At 35.9% G+C, this 23,241-nt stretch overlaps 1 long non-coding RNA gene across 1 annotated transcript; it reads left to right on the forward strand.

Annotated features, from left to right (window-relative positions):
* Positions 1–5,790: 5,790 nt before the first annotated feature.
* On the forward strand, positions 5,791–22,253 carry LOC123594693. Its single transcript, XR_006710844.1, has 3 exons — positions 5,791–5,801; positions 12,811–12,815; positions 22,154–22,253. It is a non-coding gene; the product is annotated as an uncharacterized LOC123594693 (long non-coding RNA).
* Positions 22,254–23,241: the final 988 nt, after the last annotated feature.

Below are 23,241 nucleotides of genomic sequence, written 5' to 3' on the forward strand. Positions count from 1 at the left end.
TTTGTATATGGTATGAGACAATGATCAAGGTGTTTTTAATGTCCAATTTTATCAACTCTATTAGTGGAAAACACTACCCCTTCTTTGTTGATTTTCCTTTACATTTTTGTCAATAATCAGTTTACCATATACTTGTGGGTCTTCTGTTACCTGTATTTGTCCCATTGATCTGTTTGTCTATGCTTTTGCCAATACCACAGAATCTTGTGGCTCATTTTGGATTTTGGAGGTGACATATTTATCATTTGGGTGTGGCACTCTAGCCCATCCACTAAGTGACCCTAAAAACTACTAGTTTTAAATGTGGCTCAGGACAAGAGAAGGCTTTTCAGCAGGTCCAAGCTGCTATACAACTGTTTTTTCTGCCACTTGGGCCATTATGATCTGCTTGAAGTATCAGTGGAAGATAGAGATGTTTTTTTTGAAGCCTTTGGCAGAACCCTATAGGTGAATCACAGCACAGGCCTTTAGGATTTTGGAGCAAGGCCTTGCCATCATCCACAAATAACTACTCTCCTTTTGCGAAATACCTCTTGGTTTGTGGGTCTCAGTAGACTGAGTGATTGACTATAGACCATCAAGTTATCACATGACCTGAACTGCCCATCATGAAGTAAATGTTATTTAATATACTAAGCCATAAAGTTGGTCATGCAGAGCAATGATGTATCACCAAATGGAAGTGATATATATGTCATCATCCCTAGGCAGGCCCTGGAGACCTAAGTAAGTTACGTGAAGAAGTGGGTCAAATGCCCATGGTTCTTACTTATGCTACACTACCTTCCCTCTCCCAGCCTGCACCTATGACCTCATGAGGAGTTCCCTATGACCAGTTGACAGAGGAAGAGAAGACTTGGGCCTGGTTTACAGATGTTTCTGCATGACATGTAGGTGCCCACCAAAAGTGTACAGCTACAGCACTGCAGCCCCTCTCTGGGACACCCCTGAAAGAAGGTGGTGAAGAAAAATCCTTCCAGTGGGCAGAACTTTGAGTATTACACTAGGTTGCCCACTTTGCTTGGAAGGAGAAATGGCTGTATGTGTGACTGTATACCAATCCATGGGCTGTGGCCAATGGTTTGGTTGGAAGTGAGGGACTTGGAAGGAACATAATAGATAATTGGTGACAAAATATCTGAGAAAGAGGTGTGTGGATAGGCCTCTCTAAATGGGTCCAAAATGTGAAGGTATCTATGTCCCATGTGAATGCTCATCAAAGAGTGACCTCAGCAGAGGAGGATTTAATAATCAAGTTATAGAATGACCCATTCTATGAATACCAATTAGTCTCTTTCTTCAGCTACCTCAGTCATTGCCTGGTGTTCTCATGAACAAAGTGACCATGGTGGGCAGTGATGGAGGTGACGTATGAGCTCAGCAACATGGACTTCCACTCACCAAGGCTAATATGGCTATAGCCACTGCTGAGTGCCCAATTTTCCAGCAAGAGAGACTAATACTCAGGCCTTCATATGGTACCATTCCTCAGGGTGATCAGCCAGCTGTATATGTTCTGAATTAACATCCAATAAATGGTGCTGTTTTCCCCATAGCCAGGATTCATGTGTCCAGGAGTGAAGGGGAAGAAATGGGAGTGGCACCACTCCTTATTAACCCTAGTGACGCAGTAGCAACATTTTGGCTTCTTGTTCCTATGACTTTATGCTCTGTTGTCCTAGAGGTCTTAGTTCCAAAGGGAGGAAAGTCTTATCTCCAACAGGAATCATAACACCGATTCCATTGAACTGGAAGTTAAGACTGCTGCCTGGCCACTATGGATTCCTCCTGCCTGTGAATCAATAGGCAAAAAAAGGGGGTTACTGTTCTGGATAGGGTAATTGATCCTGACTGCCAACAGGAAATTGTATTACTACTCTACAACATAGGTTAAAAAAAAGAGTATTTCTGGAATACAGGGGATTCCTTAGGGTGTCTCTTAGTATTACCATACCCTATGATTAAGGTCAGTGGAAAATTGTAGCAACCCAAGTCAGGCAAAATTACTAATGACATAGACCCTTCAGGAAAGAAGGTTTGGGCCATTCCACCAGATAAAGAACCCTGACCAGCTGAAGTACTTGCTGAAGGTAAAGAGAATACAGAATAGGTAGTTGAAGAAGGTAGTTGTAAATACCAGCTATGACTGTGTAACCAGCTATAAAAACGAATTCTGTAATTGTCATGAGTATTTTCTATTTATTTCCCTATGAATACATTTGTGTGTATTATTTTTTTCTAGAGAACTCTAATACATTAATAAAAATTAATAAACTACTATTAAAAGCAAGAATATAGAAATATATTTAGAGAAAAAATAAATACTATGTGATTCCACTATTACAAAGTTAAAAACATGTAAAACTATGCTGTTAACAATCAGAACAATATTTATCTTTGGGTTGGTAAGACGGGGGTGTTATTAGAAACGTCATTGAGGGTATTTCTGGGATGCTAGTTATGTTCTATTTCTTGACATGATTTTTTGTGGCCCTGGTGTGATACAATTTTGATACTTTCTGGCTATTTATACATACAATTAGTCTACTATTATATATGTGTGGGTTACTTCAATCAAAACATTTAAAAATGAGAGCATGAAATGATCCTGAAGACAATAGGTCATAAGTATCACCCATAGTTTTATGTCATATTTCTTAAACAAAGATTAACTGCTCATATCTCAACTTGCTATGTCATATATACTTTTTATGTATCAATTAATTTTATCAATTTCTTGCATTATCCTTCTATACTCTGCTTTGTGATATTGGGCCTGGGACTTTGTAAACCAGATTTCTACATTGCCTGCTGAATGCCTGATAAGCCCTACCAATAGAAGATACTAGAAAGATACTAAGTTTGGAGGAGAAAGGAGAGACTGGCTTCTTCTTATTTACTTCTATGGTCTTCTTGCAGTTTCTCTGGGCATCATTGCAGCAATTCTTCCAGCAACATGTTCTTTCAGATAGAAGCAAATGAGTCCATTTTCAGTTTTTCTAACACTTGCATAATAAATTTCATTGAACTCATCTTGGAGAAATCAGATAAATAGTGTCCAGTCCAGAAGTCTGACTGTCAGCCTCCTGTAAGCTCAGAAAAACCAACACCAGCTCAGAAGTTTCTTTTATCACAAGTCTGTGCTTCAATTCCACAGGACCTCTCCCCTCAGTTTCAATGTCTTAATAAGTCTTAACAATTCTAACTTCTTCCTTTTGTTCCACCAGACCTGCTACTTCCTGTAGTTGTTACCTCCATGATCCCTTTGAGCTTTCTCATTTTACCCTTAAAGTCATGTAGTTAACAATTTTATGCCTAATAAATAATTCTTTATATTAAATCATCTCTGTTCAAATTACTTGTGCTATTTCTGTCTCCTGGTTTACAAAGAAGATGGTAATAGAAGTGGTTCCAGGAAACACCCTAAAATAATATTTGGGGATTAGTTTGGTTGTATCTTTGGGATAGAAAATAATGCTGAGCTCTGAGTCAATAGAAACTGGGATGTTATTAATCCATGTATATCTTAGGTTGACTGCCATGAGATTCTTGTTAACATACATGCTTTGGGAGCCCAAACCACTGCCACAATGACTGCTATGAGAGTAATCATTATTGCAAAAGCTGTGGGGTTGGGTGCATTCTTTTGAGTAAATGGAGCTTGTGTACAGTGAAAAGAACAAGATTGAGTCTATAAACTCAAATCATAGGGAACAAGAGGGCTGCTATGGTGACCCAAAATAATTTATTTCTTATAGCTGTGGGGTCAATATTATTAAAAATAAGGCACTAAACATAATTATGCTGGCTATAAAATTACAAGGTAACTTAAATTTAGCAGCTCATCAAAATTCAAGGATGGTGATACTTTTAAAACCTCTATTTAACTCATCTTTTTGGCTTGTGGAGAAGATAGATGTTGGAGAATAACTGTTGATTATTTTTATCTTAATCAGGTAATGATGTATATTTTAAGCTGCTCTTAAAGATATACTATTCTACTGAAGAGAATCAAACATAGCTCCTGACATTCATTTGATATTCATCTACTGACCTTTACAATACTTTCTCTCCAGACTAATTTTTAAAGACCACCAGAAACGTTTGCTTTACCCAGAAGAGCCAGTAGTGAATTTTCACAGTCTTTCCTCAAGAAGACATCAATTCTTCTGCTTTTTTTCCAAAACATAGAGCCTAGAAGTTTTGACTGTTTGGATATTTCATACTATACACTGGTATACTCTATTGACAACATTATGATGATTATATATAGTGAGCAGGAAGTACAGGGGAAAGTATGTACTTTAATTGCCTTGGCAAGACATACATTAACTGGAGGGTGGAAGAACAAAACATGAAAATTCAGGGGTCCACTACTTTAGTGAAGTTTCTGAAGGTTCAATGGCTTGGAGAATCTTCAACAGTCTCTCCAAAAGGAAAGACAAATCCCTGTACATTTTTACTACCTACCAAAAAAAGAGGCACAATTTTATTTCCTTATTTTTTTTAAATTTTTGAGACAATATACACTACATATGAGTATACAAAATGTAGTATTTATTCAATAATCCATAATTTTTCCAGTATTGAATGAGAGCCAGAGCAAGAAAAGACAGCAGCAAGTAGAAGCTTCAGTAAAACAGTGCAAGCTGCTTTTCCATTTTGGCCTTATAATACAGCAGATTCATTATCTGCGGTAAATAGTAAGGCTATATGGAACCTCTGGGAAGCATCACTATGAGAACCATATACGATATGTCTAGGATTTTGAAGAAAATCTATGCTTTTTCCTGAAGATAACTTAGCCTTTGCAAAACAGTCCTGGATTGTTTCTGGGCCTTACTATAGAATGAATACCTAATCATGGGATATCAGATGATAATGCAGCTCACTTTCTATCATGAGCTTGTTATTATTTGGCCAATAAAGCCTTAAAGTTGAACACGCACAGCAGAAATTTATCACCAGGTGGAAATGATAGCTAAAGTCAAGGCAGGTCTGAAAGACACAAGTAATTTGCATGAACAGGTGACTCAGACTGACACACACCTGCTAGCTACATTGGCTTCACCCACTGCATTCGCATCTATGGGTTCATAGGTAATCTTTTATATGAGTTGGCTGAAGAAGAAATATCAGGCTGGGGTGCCTGGATGGCTCAGTTTGCTTAAGCATCTGACTCTTTATTTCAGCTCAGGTCATATTCTCATGGTTTATGAGATTAAGCCTCGTGTCATACTCTGTGCTGACAGTGTGGAGCCTGCTTGGGATTCTCTCTCTCCCTCTCTCTCTCTGCCCCTCCCCTGCTAACTTTTTCTATCAAAATAAATAAATAAACACAAAAAAGAAATATCAGGCCTATTTTCTAGATTTTTTTCTGCATGATATTCTGGACATCTGCAGCATTAAAGCCCCAATCAGAGAGCCCCAAGGGAGAGTGGTGAAGGAAAAGTCTCTAAGTGGGCAAAGTTTCAAGCTGTGCATTTTGTTGTCAACTTGATCTGGAATGGAATATGACCAGATGTCCAAAGTTATGCTGACTCGTAGGCATTTCTCAATGGTTTAGTTTTGTGGTTAAGGACTTAGAAGAGGTGGAATTGGAAGACTGGTGACAGTAAAAGACCTCTCAGAGTGGTCACAGAGCATGAAGTTATTTTTGTACCATGCAATGTTCACTAATGCCATACATTACAGAGGCAGCTCAGTAATTACATAGACAAAAAGGTACACTCACAGCATGTAATTATAGTTAATTATACTGTATTACATATTTGAAATTTGCTAAGAGAGTAGATATTAGAGTTCTCATTGCAAGAAAAAAATTCTGTAACTATGATGATGAATGTTAACTAGACTTATTGCAGTGATAATTCTGCACTATATACAAATATTGACCGATGTTGTACACCTGAAACTAATATAATGTTGTACACCAGTTATGCCTCATTTAATTTATTTATTTAAATTCAAGTTAGTTAACATACAGTGTAGTCTTGGCTTCAGGAGTAGACCCAATGATTCATCTTTGACATATGACATCCAATGCTCATCCCAACAAGTGCTCTCTTTAATGCCCACCACCCATTTAGCCCATGCGCCACCCACCTCCCTTCCAGCAGCCTTCAGTTTGTTCTCTGTGTTTAAGATTCTCTTATGATTTGCCTCCCTCTATGTTTTTATCTTATTTTCCTTCCCTTCCCCTATGTTAACCTGTTGTGGTTCTCAAATTCCACATATGAGAAAAATCATATTATATCTGTCTTTCTTTGACTATTTTACTTAGCACAATACACTCTGGTTCCATTCATGTTGTTGCAAATGGCAACAACTCATTCTTTTTCATTGCCAAGTAGTATTCTATTATATATGTATACCACATCTTCTTTATCCATTCATCAGTCGATGGACATTTGGGCTCTTTCCATAATTTGGCTATTGTTGATAGTGGTTCTATAAACATTGGGATGATATGCTACTTCGAATCAGCATTTTTGTGTCCTTTGGATAAATACCCAATAGTGCAATTGCTGGGTCGTAGGGTAGTTTTATTTTTAATTTTTTGAGGAACTTCCATATTGTTTTCCAGAGTGGCTGCACCAGTTTGCATTCCCACCAACAGTGCAAAAGGGTTCCCCTTTCCCCGCATCCTCACCAACATCCGTTGTTGCCTGAGTTGTTAATTTTAGCCATTTTGACAAGTGTGAGGTGGTATCTCATTGTGGTTCATGGCTTCTGCCCATTTCTTCACTGGATTATTTGCTTTTTGGGTGTTGAGTTTGGTAAGTTTTTTATGGATTTTGGATACTAACCCTTTATCCAATATGTCATTTGCAAATATCTTCTCCCATTCTGTCAGTTGCCTTTTAGTTTTGTCAATTGTTACCTTCACTGTGCAGAACGTTTTTATCTTGATGTGGTCCCAATAGTTTAATTTTGCTTTTTTTCCCTTGCCTCTGGAGACATGTCTAGTAAGAAGTTGCTGTGGCGAAAGTCAAAGAGGTTGATGCCTGTTTTCTCCTGTAGGATTTTGATGGTTTCCTGTCTCATATTTAGGTCTTTCATCCATTTTGAATTTATTTTTGTGTATGGTGTAAGAAAGTGGTCCAGTTTCATTCTTCTGCATGTTGCTGTCCAGTTTTCCCAGCACCATTTGCTGAAGAGACTGTCTTTTTTCCATGGAATACTCTTTCCTACTTTGTCAAAGATTAGTTGGCCATATATTTGTGGGTCCATTTTTGGGTTCTCTATTCTATTCTATTGAACAAAAATATTTCAAATAAGGAATAGAAAAGGATACATTCTGTCATTTTCTGCCAGCCTCTTCTCCAGCCATCCAAATATTTATCCAGTGATTCCATGAACAGAATGGCCATGGTGGCAGGGTTGGAAGTTATGCAAGGGTTCAATACCTTGCCTGGCTATTATTACTGTTGAGCATCATATCTCCCAACATCAGAGAACAAAACTAAGTGCCTGATATGGCAACATTTCCTCGAGAGAGACCAACTAGCCATCTGATGGCAGCCTGGTTATTATGGACCTACTCCAACATGGAGGAGGAAGAAGTTCATCTCTATGGGAATAGACATGTTATAAATATGGGTTTTCCCTCCTTATCTGAAATACTTCTACCATTTTCTACCATTATCACAATTCATGAGCTCATTGGTTGCCTAGTCTACCATAATGGTATTCAATATGGCAATGTTTTTCATTGAAGAAATAATTTGACTGCAAAAAAATAAATATAACAATAGGCTCATGTCCATGTAATTTACTGTTTTATATATACCTCATTACTCAGAAGTATGTGGCATAATAGATAGTGGAAGACCATACTGCTGAATAAAACAACCTGAAACAACCTGGGTTCTGTTTTACAAAATATGGTATATGCTTTTAATTAGAGACCAGTTGTTTCAGTCTGCTCATGCTGGCATATCAAAATACTATACATTGAGTAGTTTAAATGATAGAACTTTATTTTCTAACAGTTCTGGAGGCTTGAATGTCCAAGATCAAAGTTCCAATAGGGTTTGGCTTCTGGTGAGAGCTCTCTTTCTGGCTTGCAGATGTCTGCTTTCTTTCTGTATCCTCACATGGTGGAGAAAGAGAGAGAGAGAGAGAGAGAGAGAGAGAGAGAGAGAGATCTAGTATCTTTTCTTCTTCTATAAGGATTATAGTTTTATTAGATAGGGTTCCACTCTTATGATCTCATTTAACCTTAGTCACCTCCTTAAAGGCCCTATACCCAATAGAGTCACGTGGAGGATTAGGGATTTAACATATGAATTTTGAAGGGACGTAATTCAGTCTATAGCACCAGTATATGGTACTATCTGTCCCATAGCCAAAATGCATGGATGGGTCTGTTCATCAAGGAATAGAAGAAGGGGTGTCTTTCTCTCATAATTATACCTAATAACGTATTTGTGAACTTTATGATTACTACTGTCCACAACTCAGAGCATTTCTGGTTTGGGAGTCTTAGTTTCCAAAAGGGCAATGCTTTCATGAGGGAATACAAAAATAGTTCATTGAATACAAAGTAAGACAACTACTAGACCATTTTGGGCTCTTCATTCTACTGAACCAACAGGTAAAGAAAGGGATTATTATACAGGCCGTAGTGACTGACCTGAATTATTAAAGGGGATTAGATTGCTGGTATACAATGAGGACACTGAACACCATGTTTAGAACCCAGGGGATTCCTTGGTAATTAAGAAAAGTACTTTTATATCCAAAAATAAAAGTTAATTGAAAATTATAGCAACTAAGAAAAAAAGGAAGGACCATTAAAGCTTCAGATCCTTCAGGGATGAGGGTTTAGTTTATGTCACCAGGTAAAGAACCATAACCAGTTGAGGTCATAGCTGAGGGTAAGGGAATTATTGAATGAAAAGTGGAAGAAAGAAGATATAGAAACACAGACTACAGCAGCTATTCATTCAATTTTCTTCCCTTCTCTTCTCCTTCTCCATGTTATTTAATGCAAGTTTAGCTGGTGATTAACTTTAAAGTTTAATCTTTATGTAAAATAATATTCAAATATATTGTGATGTAATTTGAGGAAAAATTAATATATCTCAGAGATTGATCATGTAAACTAGATATAATAATTTGGGAGACTCTGCAACCTCTAACTTTGAAAACAATGTGAGAATGTCTACTTTTATATAAAGAATGGTTGTATCTTGTCAGACACAGAGTTGTTGGCAGTTGTATTAAAGTTGGAAGCATGGTATAGGAATGTAAATGGGTATGTATGGATGTTGAGTGGCCATAGGGGTACTTAGACTATGCCAGGTATTAATTTTCTCTCAACTCCACACCACCCTTCTATGCTCTGCTCTGTGATGCTGGAGTTGAGACTCTGCAAATCTGCTTTGCCAATAAAGGATGCTCAAGGGAGATTGCACGTCTAGAAGAGGGAGATAGGACTTACTCCTTTTTATTGCTTCTGAGTTTCAGCAACAAGGGGTTTCTTCTGTAAGTTTCCAAGAGTTTCAATAATTTTGATCTCTTCTCTGTTCCACCAGCATTACTTCCTGAAGTCACTAGCTCTATGATATCTTAGAATTTTCTTTTTACCCTTTCAGTTACCTAACAAAAGTTATGCTAGTTATCAATTCTTTATATACATTCTCTCTGTTTAAAAAAATGTTGTGGTTCCTGTCTACTACCTGGACACTGACCTATACATATAAAGAGTGTTAGGGAATGGCTATTTTTAAAATTTAGTCCATAAGCTGCACTATTAGTACAGGATCCTGATGGAACTGAGAGAAATGGATACCACCTAAGGATCCTATACTTGGAATTGGATGCAGGAACTAATGAGCCTTTGGATTTATGCTTTTGGGGATGGGGTTGAGTGTCTTTTCAATTGTGAAGGTGTTAAATAGCATTATTTTCAGTAAGGGAAAGAAATAGATTTGTGTGTGTGTGTGTGTGTGTGTGAGAGAGAGAGACAGAGAGAGAGAGAGAGATGAAAGGTAGATATTAAAATTTCAAAGTGATGAATTTTGGTGGCTATTTGTCATTCATTTTAGCTGTTTAGACTCTAAGGCTAGAGATGGGAAGAAGCAGTGACCACACAGAATCCACTTGGTTGGAAGTAGTAAAAGTGGAGCTAGCTAGCACCACCTGTTTCTTGAGCCAGCAGTTGGCCTCCATGGTTCTAGTACCAGCATCCCATGCCCTGCATCAGTAGTGCAACTACAGTATTTGTGCCCTTCTGAACTGTATCACCAGATCCTATTAAATCCCTTTTCACAGCAGTCTTGAGTTGTAGCTCACTTAGGCTTAGTGACTCCTGTGAGACTGTGTTTTCCTTCTTTGTTCATATGGAATGTCCTTCATTTATTAGCTACTTCCACAGGGTATATACATAGCCACATGAACTAGTCCTATTAATGGGCTACAGGTAAGGGTTGTTCATAATAGATACTTCTGATACTAAGTAAGAATTTACTCTTGCTCCCTCAAAATACAATATAAAATCTCCACAATCAACTCATATTAGAATAAATGTTACAATAGTAATAGCAAAAATATACTAATGGACACACAGTAGAGGGCATTATAAATTCTAGCTAGACTGAGAAGCACCAGTTTCATGAATAGTGGAGAAAGGCATATTAGCTTGACCTAATGGATATATAGAAAGTTTTAGCCAAAAATTAAAGACCACAGATTTTTCTCATTCATAAAGTATTTACACCCCCCCCAAAAAAGATTGTGGTCTAGTCTATAATGAAAACTTAACATATTATAAAGCATTAGATATCATACAGACTGATCTGTTACCACTGCAAAATTAGATAAGAAAGTAATAAAAAAGATAAACGACCATGCATTTAGAAATTATTTAAAAACACACTTCTAAATAACTTAGGATTTAAATCAGAAGTCATGATGGAAATGTAGCAATACCTAGAATTTAATGATAATGAAAGCAGCATATATGAAGCTTTCAAGATACAACCAAGGCAATGTTTTCCTTTTTAGCAAAACTGTGAGGTATAATTCACATACAATAAACTGCACATTTTTAAAGTATCACCACAAGATAATGAGCATATCTATCACACTCAAAAGTTTCCTTGTGCCCCTTCATAGTTCCTTCGTCACTAATTCCTTCCCCTTCTCTAATCCCAGGCAACCCCTGATATAATTTCTGCCACTATATATTAGTTTGCATCTTATAAGATTTTATACAAATGTAATTTAGGGTGACCAACCATTTATATTTGCCTGAGGCTATGGAGTTTCCCAGGATGTCAAATTTTCAGTGATACTAACAGGTATGTAATTGTGTATCATTGTGGTGTATTTTGCTTTTTCCTAATGACCGATGATGTTCATTTTTTTCATATGCTTGTTTGTGATCTGTATATCTTCTTTGATGAAGTGTCTGTTGAAATAGCCCGTTTTTAATGGCATGTTTGTTTTGTTATTGTGGAGTTTTGAGAGTTATTTATACAACCCAGTTAAAATCCTTAACGAGTGGAGTTTTGAGAGTTATTTATACAATCAAGTTAAAGTCCTTAATGAGATATGTGATTTGCAATGAATTTCTCCCTGTATGTGCCTTTAATTTATTCAGTGTTTTTTAAGAACAGAAATTTTAATTTTTACAAAGTCTAATTATAATTTTGTACTTTGATGGATCATGGTTTTAGTGTCTTGTCTAAAAAATCTGTAGATCATAAATATTTTCTTTTAAAAGTTTTATTGTTTGAGGTTTACATTTTGGATCTATCTATTTAGAGATAATTTTGATGCATGGCAGGGTGGTTCTTATGCATGGCAAGGGAAACAAAAGCAAAAAATAAACTATTGAGATTACACCAAAATAACAAGCTTTTGCAGTGAATAAAACCATCAACAAAATGAAAAGGCAACCTAGTGAATGGGAAAAGATATTTGCAAAAGATATATCCAATAAAGGGAGTGATATTCAAAATATATGAAGAACTCATACAACTCAACACTGACAAAAAAAATAAATCCAATTGAACAATGGACAGAGGATCTGAATAAACATATTTTTTTCCAAAAAAGACATACAGATGGCTATCATACACTTTTTATTTGTGCTTTTCTCTATATGTATATTTCAATAAGGAATTTATATTAAAATTGTCAATGAAAATATTGGCAAGGATATCAAATAAAATGAATTCTCATAAACTCAAAGTACAAACATAAATTATAACCACTTTGGGAAACAATGTAACAAGCTACATGTCAATCAACTAACTGTATAATGGATGAATTATTTGAGATATAGTTGCATAATAGAGTACTGCATACCAATGAAGCAAGGAAATTAGAGCTACATTGAAAATATGGATAAATCTCACAAATACAATATTTAATGAAGCAACCTGAATATTACAGACTGAAAACAGAGTGTATACTTTATAGTTTTATGTCTATAAAGGTTCAAATCTAGGTTGCCCAAATTCTGCTTCTGTTTATGAGGTAGAAAGTCAAAAGAGAACATCACACTCACTTGAAAAATGAGAATAACGCAGATAGTCTATAAAGTCAAAACTTTTCTCAAACTATTTAGAGTCGGTGTTACAAGGCAATCAAGAGAATTAAATTCCAAAGGATGTTGATCTCCTCCAAAGAGAGAAAGAACACATGAACTCTTTCACATTTGGAAGAGCATAGGAATAAGGGCATCAAAGAATCAGGTAAGAAGAAATAAGCTAAACTTGAGATATCACAACACACATCTGAGAAAGACCAAAATTATTTAAAAAATACTGGCATTAAGTGCTACCAAGGATGAAGAAAAAGTTACACTTTCATACATAAGTATTGGAAATATAAAATGATACATCCCCTGTGAAAAGTGATTTGGTAATTTCTTTTAAACATACATTTACCATATGAGTCAGCAAAGCCACTTCTAGGAGAAATAAAAAAACTTAACATCTACATATGAATATTTATATCAGTTCCATTCATATTTGCCAAAATCTGTAAACAACCCAAATGTCCTTCCATGAGTGAATGGATAAACTGTGGTGTGTCCGTACAATGGATTGCTACTGGGAAATAAAAATGAATGAACTATTGATAGACACAACTTGGATGAACTTCAGAGGCATTTTCCTGAGTAAAAGTGCTTCAAAAAGTTACTTACTTTATTTTTCCATTTATATAACATTGATGAAAAGACAAAGATACAGTGATAGAAGATGGTGGAGTAGTTGTCAAAATTAGGTGTGAGAGGAGGGTAAGACTATAAAAGAGCAGCACTTGGGAGTTTGTGTCTCCATGTTTGTATGTATGTGTTGGAAGACAGTTATAGAACTATTTTAAATCCTGATTATGATTGTGGTTACATGAATTTATATATGGGTTTTAACTTTACACCAAAATAAAGAAATAATTTTATTATTTAAACATTTTAAAATATTAAAATAAATAAAAAAGTTGGAATAACTACATTGATAGCAGAAAAATTATTTCATTAGAAGAAAATTATTATAAACAGGAATATTAAATATAATTACATAAGGATACTTCAAGAGGGTATAACAATATTAAGTGTGCATGCACCTAAAAGCAGAGCTTCAAAATACATGAAACAAAAACTGATAAAACTGAAAGGACAAATAGCCAAATCTAAAATTATATTTGGACAAATATAATTGTAGTATAATAAAAATAATGCTTCTCTCTGAGTAAATTATAGAAAAAGTGGATAGAAAGGATACTGAAGAACCCAAACAGCACTCTGAAACAACTTTATCTAACTGGCATTTACAGAACACTCTACACAATAGAAGAGTATACATTATTTTCAAGTACACATGGAATATTCACCAAGATAACCCATAAAACAACCCTTAACAAATATAAAAGAATCTAAATCCTGCAAAGTATATTCTCAAAGATTGTAACAAGAGATGAAGAAGGGCATTATATCATAATTAAGGGGTCAATCCATCAATAAGAGCTAACAATTGTGTTTATGCCCCAACTTGAGAGCACCCAAATATATAAATCAATTAATCACAAACATAAGCAGAGTTATTGATAATAATACCATTGTTGCAAGAGACTTTAATACTCTACTGACAGCAATTGGACAGATCATCTAAGGAGAAAATCAACAAGGAAACAAAGGCTCTGAATGACACATCAGACCAGATGGACTTAACAGATATATTCAGAACATTTCATCCTAAAGCAGCAGAATACACATTCTTCTTGAGTGCATATGGAACATTTTCCAGAACAGTTCACATACTGGATCACAAATCAGCTCTCAACAGGTATAAAAAGATTGAAATCATAATGGAATAAAGAATACCAAAAGGGATATTTGCAAATTCCCAAAATATTTTGAGACTGGACAACACATTTTGACTAGCTCATGTTTAAAAAGAAATTCTTGAGGGTAATTTAAAAGTACTTTGAAATAAATGAAAATAAAAATACAATATTAGATTTGTGGGATTCAGCTAAAGCAGTGCTTAGAGAGAAACTTATGTCATTAAATGCTTATATTAGAAATCAAGACAGAATTCAAATAATAATCTAAGCTTCCACTTTAAAAGGTGTAAAAAGAAAAGTAAATTAAATTCTAGGCAACAGAACAATGGGAATTATATAGATAAAAGCATAAATCAATGAAATTGAAATTAAGAAACAATAAATAGTATCAATGGGCACAAAAGCTGTTTCTATGAAAAGGTCAGAGAAACTGAAATACCTACTGATACTGAAAATGTTGTTGATAAACAATGGTTTTGGATACTGTTAAAGTATAAGAAACTGTAGATCTAGAGTGAGGAATATATAATATGTGAGTTTTCAGGAAGGGTAAAAATGACAGAACACATATTGTAATCATATAAATAAATGTCTTATGATCTAGTAGTAATGTGCAATTGTTTAAAAGCTTGGAATAGCCAACAAAGCATTTAGATCTTCACCAAATACATATAAAGGGACAGGTGCTAATATGCAGAAATAAGGAAAAGTTAATATTTTGCAAGAGGAAAATCTAGGTTAAATATGAAAAAGCGTTGGTAAAAAAAAGTTATTGGTAAAGATACTGGTGCTTATTATTTCCATTTTTTTTGGTAGAATGTGAATCTATACTTTTAAAAGGGAAAAATAAAAATATGAGATTATTCCATTGTGAATAAATTATGTGCACAATTTTTATAACTGAAATGTATAGAAATATCACTGGATCAAAATTATTTGGTAAAAATCAGGGATTGATGAGTTTTAAAAAGAACAAAGAACAAATGATGCAGTAGTAAAAAAATTCCTGAAGCACAAGAATAACATGGAATCATATCAAAATCAGAGAAACCATTCATGAATTTGTTAGGACATGATATGAATGAAAACAGTTAAATGGAAAAATCGTCAATGCAGAAAAGGGTATGTGAGATATAGCTAACAACAAAGCACATATTATCTACAGTACAATAGTGTTAGCAAAAATCGTGAATCACAGTTCTTATTATATGGTGTTCAATTTGTAAAATATAATAATATGCTAACTTAGAAGCTATGCATTGAATAATTGTTAAAGAAAATATGGGTTACTTTTATAATATACTGCATAATTCTTATGAAAATCAGCGTTTTTAAAAAGTAGATTTTCACTCATGACTCAGAATTAATGGATTAATGACTAAAAAACATTTTATTTTTTTAATCTTTATTTTTGAGAGACAGAGAGAGAGAGCATGAGCAGGGGAAAGGCAGAGAGAGAGAGGGAGACACAGACTCTGAAGCAGGCTCCAGGCTCTGAGCTGTCAACACAGAGCCCGACACAAGACTTGAACCCACAGACATCAAGATCATGACCTGAGCTGAAGTCAGGCACCCAACCAACTGAGCCACCCAGGCGTCCCTAGAAAACCTTTTAAATAACAGTTTGTTATGGGCTGTTACAAGAGACATATAAATGACTTTTGACAAGAGACATATAAACAACACTCAATAATGCAAGTAATTGTGGTAATTACTTCTGCCAATATTGCCTATATACAATCCTGCCTATAGATATTACATCTGATATCATGTCATTGAGAATATCACTTAAATATAATTTCCCTTTTATAATACGCTAGTTTTTCTAGAGAAATGGTATTTTAAAAAGATATAGATTCTTTTTTTAAAAAATGTTGATTTATTTATTTTGAGAAATAGAGAAAGTGTGAGTAGGAGATGGGCAGAGAGAGAGGGAGAGAGAGAGAATCCCAAGCAGGCTCCACGCTGTTAGTGCAGAGCTGGATGCAGGTTTCAATCTCATGAACCATGAGATCATGACCTAGCCAAAATCAAGAGTCAGATGCTTAACTGACTGATCCACCCAGGCACTCGGTAAATGATATATATCCTTACCTGTGAAGCACTGGATTTGAAAGTCTGAGAGAAATTAAAAGATTACACATAGCCTACTTAATTGGATTTCAAAGTTTCTTTGTTTCTTTATAGTTACATAACCAGCAAGTGAGCTAGGGACTGGAAAGAATCCAGCAAGAGGTTGATCAATATTCAAATGAAACATCTAGATAATGAGTGTTTGTTTTTGGTCTAAATCACATTTTAAAATATTTGCAGTATTTTATTATGATAATGGTAATTTTTGTGTGCCTTAGAAGTGTTTGAAAAATTGAAGGCATAAACAAGAGAATTAAAAATGTGTTATATTTCCACAAGCAAGAGAAAAACATTGTTGCTATTTTGTTGTATATACTCCCGCTTTGTATGTATGTCTATATTAACATATATATGTGTCTCAGTCTTTCAATCTAGATTAAATTGAAATACTGGGACATATGTCATATGCAGATAATTCAGGTTTTAAATCTGTATTATAAGATTTCTGATTCTGCCATGATGGGGTAACAGGGACCAAATTTACACAGCTACCTGAAACAACCACAACAAAAAGGCAAAATACACAAAACAATGATTTTTAATTTATTGGACATTAGGCAAACGACAACAGTGCTATCTGAGAGATGAAAAACAAGTGAGATGAGTCCTATGATTGCCCAAGCTTATTGCCTAGAGAGAGATTGAAGACCATAGAGTACAGTGGAGAAGCTTGGCCATTTACTTGAGTTGAGGAGGTGGAGCTGGCAGTCTGGGGATGCTAGCTGGCTAGAGCTTGCAAGACAAATTTTCAGAGAGTAGAAAGCTCCACAGGGAAATCTCTAGGGATTACGTAGGTCTGGGAAGTATTCTTGCTGCCATTTGTCAGAGTGGAAAACCTCATAATTTATAGGGCTCAGTTAGAATACACAGAATGGTTTTGCCTTAGAAATGAAGAAATACTAGCCATAGTCTAAACATTGCCTTTATCTCAACTAACAAAGTTTTAAAGCAAGACCCAAAAGGAGCATACTGTTTCTAAGTAATTTAATTGTGTCCCAGAATAAAGCTCATGAATATTTATTTATAGAAACACAAAAATGGGGTGTCTGGGTGGCTCAGGCCCATTGAGCATCTGACTTCAGCTCAGGTCATGATCTCATCGTTCATGAGTTTGAGACCAACATAGGGCTTGCTGCTGTCAGTGCAGAGCCCACTCCAGACCCTCTTTCCTCCTCTCTCTCCCCTACTCACAGTCCCTCTTTCAAAAATAAATAAGCATAAAAAAAAGAAACAAAAAATATCCAGCACTTAACAAGGTAAAATTCAAAATGTCTGACATACAATTAAAATTATTAACAATTCAAAGAAGAAAGAAAGTAAGATCAACAATGAGGAGAAAAATAAATCAAAACTGACCTAGAAATGAGACAGATAATAGAGTTAGTAGACAAGGACATTGAAGCAGTATTATATATAACTGTGTTTTGAATGTTCAAAAGATAAAAGGAAAGGTTGAACGTGTTAAATAGAGACATGGAATATACAAAAAAAAAAAAAAAAAAAAAAGACCCCAAGTAAACTTTGAGATATAAAATCTACAATGTTTATTTGAAAAAATATACCAGTTTGGGTCAATGTAGATTTGAGATGTAAGAAGAAAGATTTAGTGAACTTGAGGATATAGCAATAAAACTTTCCAGAAACACACAGAGAGAAAACAATGCTGAAAACATTGGTGAGTTGTGAGGCAATGAATAAAGCATTGGTGAGTGGGAAGGCATATATTTGGAGACACCAAAGGAGAGTGAAATGGGAGGATAGAAATATTTGAATGAAAACCACCAAAATTGGATGAAAACTATATAAAGCCACAGATTCAAAAAGCTAAAGAATGCCAGAAATAAGAAGGATGAAGAAAACTATACCATGGCCCATAATAATCAAATTACTTAAAATTAGTACTAAGGAGAAAATATTAAAAATACACAGAGATAAAAGACACTTTACTACAGAGGAACTTATAAGCCTAAGTGTATATTTCTTGTCAAAAACGATAAAAATAAGCCAGGAGGAATTAAGATGGCAGAGTAGTATTGATGAAGTCTTGGGGTGATGGGGGGTTCATGGGGTCCAGAGCTGATGGCCATGAAAGAATTCTTGAAGATGTCTTTGGTACAAAAATGTGATTTTATTAAAGCACAGGGACAGTACCCATGGGCTGGAAGAGCTGCACTGAGATTGTAATGGGTAACTGATTATATACCCTCAGGTTAGGAGGGGGTCAGGGATAGAATAAGTCTCTAAGGTATTTTGGAAGCTAGGTTTCCGAGACCTTGAGGGGCTAGCTGTTGCTAAGGAAACTCCACTTATTACTCTTTAATAAAACCCTAGTCATGAGATCCTTCAGATGTATATGGGGGAGCCATAAGTTTAGAGTATCATTGCCAGCATATATCTTGGGGCAATTGAGATAAAGGTAGTAGACTTACAGGATCCTCAAGGTTGGGATAATGTTAAGCTAAGGTTCTCTTTTGCCCCTAGCAAAGTGTCATCATTGAGGCAGCTGAATGACCGGTTTCAAGGACTTGTCAATGGGCTGCTGGCAGTAAGGGAATTTAATTTTTCATTTGCCTTAGTTTCCCACATTACCATGGCAAGCACTTAAGCCCCTTTCCTTTGTTCTTGGGTAGTCACGAGTGTCTGAGGAATATCACACATATTCCACCAGAGGGTGGCATTGTGTCAGCCTGTATTTTGCCCTCAACTTGCCCCACACTCCTTCATCAGTATGGGGACCCAGAGGCTGTCTCGTCCCTGAAATACAGCTAGATCAACATCAAACCATTTTAAATGCTTAGGAAGTTGATTTGAGGATTAACACAACAATCTGCATAATTGGGCAAAAGATCTTGGCAAGTATGCAGTGTGGAGAGGCGAATTGGGGAGGAGGAAAGCTTCAATTCCAGGGAGAGTGGGGAGCTATTTTCATGGAGAGAGGACAGAGAGAGAAAGAGAAGGGGGGAGAGAGTGCAGGGCATTGGGATTGCACAAGAAAAGCACTCCACTTGAAAGTAGCTGGAGAGAGAGAAAGAGTAAAAACACTCACAGGAGACTGGACAAGAAACTGTTACCCAAAACCATTAATGGGGAAAAAGAAGAGGATTTCAATAACACCAGTATTTTATAAACAGCGGAGAGCAGTCAGAAGTTTCAGAGCACAGTGCCTGGTGGTGCTCTGGTGAGGAAGCAGGGCAAATACCCAGGAGGGTGCAGCATGGTCTAAGGGGTCCCTGTGTCACACAGGGAGAAGTGGTTCCCCTCTTTGTAGTGCATTTGGTAGAGACTATCCAGCCTCTCTGCAGGCAAAAGTCCCAGATAGCTGCCATGTTTACTGGTATAGGAACAAAGACACCCAATGAGGGTAGCAAACCCTAGTGCCAGCTGTGTGTTGCAATTTACCATAAACTTTGAACCTCTGATGCTTTGTAGTCACACAAACGTTTTCCGGGACAAGTTGGTACCTGGCCATTCATTGTTCAGTGAGACCCTCCCCCAGAGGATCAGTGTGGGTCCAAGCTCCAGGGGTCTCTTAAGTGTGGGATTTTAAAACACAGTCCCATCTGAGATAAAATTCTGGAGAGAGGTGTTGTCTGGCAGTCAGACAGCTTGGACACAGACAGGATAAAGGTGGGGAGTAGACAGAAGCCTGAGACAAAGGAGGGAAGATTGCTCGCACATCTGTGGTGGCACGAAATTCCCAATCTGAAGATTAGAGAGCAGGGTGAGCCCATTTTCCTACTAGCGCACCTGTACTGATAGACCCCAGTGAGCTAAGAAGTGCCATGAAGTGGAGAATGGAGCTGTTACACCAAGCCCCACCAGGCACATCTCTAGTAGGGCAAGTCAGCCTGAGAAACAGAGCAGCAGTCTCCTCCACCAGAGGACCAGCACAAATCCCTTCCACCCACTTAGTCTATGGATCATAGTGTGCAGCAAAGTTTCAGTTATAGGGGAAACTGGATTTAGCTTCATTTGGGTTTCTTTTTCTTTGTTCATTAGTTTGTTAATTTTATTTGCTTCTGTTTGTGTTCAAATTGTTTTCTTTTCCTTCTTTTGTTTTATTTTCTTTCTTGGATACAGAAAGAGCTAAATTTTTTATTCTATTTTAGTATTTTTTAATTGTTAATTTCTTAGATTTTTTTTCATTTCTCTTTTTTCTCTTTTCTATCAAGCTTCTCTTAACAAGCAGACCCAAACGTACATAGAGTCTAGCTTCCTTTGTTTGATTTTTTGTTCTTTTTTTAATTTTTAGTTTTATTTTATTAATGTTTTTCTTCCTCCAAAATGAAAGATGGAGGAATTCACCTCAAAAGAAAGAAAAGGAATAAATGATGGTCAGAGATTTTATCAACACAAATATAAGTGAGATATCTGAACTAGAATCTAAAACCACAATTAAAAGAATACTAGCTGGGATTGAAAAAAACATAGAAGACACCAGGGAGTCCCTTTCTGCAGAGATAAAATAACTAAAATCTAGTCAGGCTGAAATTTAAAATGCTATAACCAAGATGCAATCTTGAATGGATGCCATGATGGTGAAGATGGACAAAAAAGAGCAGCAAATTAGTGATATAGAAGACAGAATTATGGAAAATAATGAAGCTGAAAAGAAGAAGGAAACAAAGGCAAAAGATTATGATACAAGACTTACAGAAAACAACGAGTTATAAAAGAGGAATAACACTTGTATTATAGGAATCCCAGAAGATGAAGAGAGAGAAAAGGGGGCAGAAGTTTTGTGTTAACAAATTATAGCTGAAAAGTCTCTCTCATCTAGAGAAGGAAACACACATCAAAATCCAAGAAGCACAGAGAACTCCCATTAAATTAAAAAAAATACCATCACCAAGGCATATCAATATTATAGTCAAATTCACAAAATACACAGATAAGGAAAGAATCATGAAATCAGCAAGGGAAAAAAGTCCTTCACCTACAAGGGACGACAAATCAGGTTCACAGCAGATCTTTCCAAAGAAACTTAGCAGGCCAGAAAGGAGTGGCAGGGTATATTCAATGTAATGAATGGGAAAAATATGCAGCCAAGAATTATTTATCCAGCAAGACTGTCATTCAAATAGAAGGAGAGATAAGGAGTATCCCAGACAAACAAAAACTTAAGGATTCTTGCAAGAAATTTTAAGGGGGACACTTTGAGTGGAGAAAAAACAAAACAAAGCAAAACAAGACCAAAGCAACAAAGACCAGAAGACCAGAGACATCAACAGAAACACCAACTCTACAGGCAACACAATGGCACTAAGTTCATATCTTTCAATAATCACTGTGAATATAAATGGACTAAATGTTCTAATCAAAAGACATAGGGTATAAGAATAGATAAAAAAAAAAAAACAAGATCCATCTATATGCTGCCTATAAGAGACTCATTTTAGACATAAAGACACCTGCAGATTCAAACTGAGTGGATGGAAAACCGTCTAACATGTTAATGGACATCAAAAGAAGGGAAGGGGACAAAAAAGTTAGAAAAGGAGGGAGCCAAACCATAAGAGACTCTTAAAAACTGAGAATAAACTGAAGGTTGATGAGGGGGTGGGAGGGAGGGGAAAGTAGGTGATGGGTATTGAGGAGGGCACCTGTTGGGATGAGCACTGGGTGTTGTATGGAAACCAATTTGACAATAAACTTCATATTAAAAAAAATAAAATTTAAAATAAAATGGAGAAATCTGGAAAAATATATAACAAAGACTGTAACAAGAGATGAAGAAGGGCATTATAACATAATTAAGGGGTCTTTCCACCAAGAACATCTAACAATTGCAAATATTTATGCCCCAATTGCAAATATTTATGCCCCCAAGTTGAAAGAAACCAAATATATAAATCAATTAATCACGAACATAAAGAAACTCATTGATAATAACACAATAATAGCAGGTGGCTTTAATACCCCACTTACAACAACGTACAGATCATCTAGGCAGAAAATCAACAAGGATGCAATGGCTTTGAATGACCCACTGGACCAGATGGACTTACAGATATATTCAGAACATTCTATTCTAAAGCAGCAGAATACACATTCTTTTTGAGTGCACACAGAACATTCTCCAGGATAGGTCACATACTGGCACACAAATCAGACCTTAACAAGTAAAAACAGATTGAGATCATACCATGCATATTTTCACACCACAGTGCTATGAAAGTTGAAATCAACCACCAGAAAAAGTTTGGAAAGATTACAAACACTTGTATTGAATATTAAAGAATTTGAATATTAAAGAACATCCTACTGAAGAATGAATGGGTTAACCAAGAAATTAAAGAGGAAATAAATAAGTACATGGAAGCCAATGAAAATGAAAACACAACAGTCCAATACCTTTGGGATGCAGCAAAGGCAGGCATAAGAGGGAAGTATATTACAATTCAGGCCTTCCTAAAGAAGGAAGAAATGTCTCAATTGCAGAGCCTAACCTTATACCTAATGGAGCTGGAAAAAGAACGGCAAATGAAGCCCCAAAACAGTAGAGGAATAATAAAGATTAGAGCATAAATCAAGAATATTGAAATGAGAAAAAAGTAGAATAGGTAAACAAACTAGGATGTGGCTCTTTGAAAGAATTAACAAAATTGATAAACCCCTAGCCAGACTTATTAAAAAGAAAAAGGAGAGGACTCAAATAAATAAAATCACAAATGAAAGAGGAGAGATCACAACCAACACCACAAAAATACATATAAGAGAATATTATGAGTATATGGTAATATATGCTAACAAATTGAGCAATCTGGAAGAAATGAATAAATTCCTAGAAACATACAAACTACC

This window comes from Leopardus geoffroyi, chromosome X (genome assembly GCF_018350155.1).
Source record: "Leopardus geoffroyi isolate Oge1 chromosome X, O.geoffroyi_Oge1_pat1.0, whole genome shotgun sequence".
Lineage (NCBI taxonomy): Eukaryota > Metazoa > Chordata > Mammalia > Carnivora > Felidae > Leopardus > Leopardus geoffroyi.